Source organism: Parasteatoda tepidariorum, chromosome 9, assembly GCF_043381705.1.
Source record: "Parasteatoda tepidariorum isolate YZ-2023 chromosome 9, CAS_Ptep_4.0, whole genome shotgun sequence".
NCBI lineage: Eukaryota > Metazoa > Arthropoda > Arachnida > Araneae > Theridiidae > Parasteatoda > Parasteatoda tepidariorum.
In genome coordinates this window covers 61,898,212-61,898,870 of record NC_092212.1, presented here as the reverse complement: position 1 = coordinate 61,898,870, position 659 = coordinate 61,898,212, and positions in this window count along the sequence as shown.

The following is a 659-nucleotide window of genomic DNA, read 5'->3' as shown; positions in this document are numbered from 1 at the left end:
GTTGCTGTAAGCTCATATTTTCCGTCATATTAACTGCAAGCACATATTAGCCATTATATGAACTTCAATATCTGATCAGAAACACCAATAAATAAAATAGACTAATGTGAATATAAAAATACCTGCTTACGATTTGCTAAATTTTTTGAACTGAAATCTTTTTTTTTTACACGTCTATACTTGAATTATGTTTCCTGCTGATCTACGAAATAATGGCTATTAATATTATTTATTTTAAATTAATTATGTTTTTCTTTCTATGATTCAGAATATTAACCTTGACTGCTGAAACTGGTCTGGTTTCTTAGGACAAGCGCCTTATCTGGGCGTCAGCGGGACGTCAACGTCCCGCTGACGCCAGCAAAATACTGGTTTGTTAGCTCAAGGCCTGGTTTCTTAGAACTAGCGCCTTACTTGGGCGTCAGCGGAAAGTTGACGTAGAGCTGACGCCAAAGAAATACTTTTTTGTTAGCTCAGCGTGAGCAGTCGGTCCAACGCAGACATTATCTCTCATTGCGCATGTGTTAATAACGTAAACAAATATTTATTTTGAATTTGTATTGATTTTGTTATTGTCGACCAGTGTTTTAGAGAACAAATAATGACTTTGTCCAAGAAAAAACACATTATAGCTGAGCTAAATGAAGAGTGCTATGTTT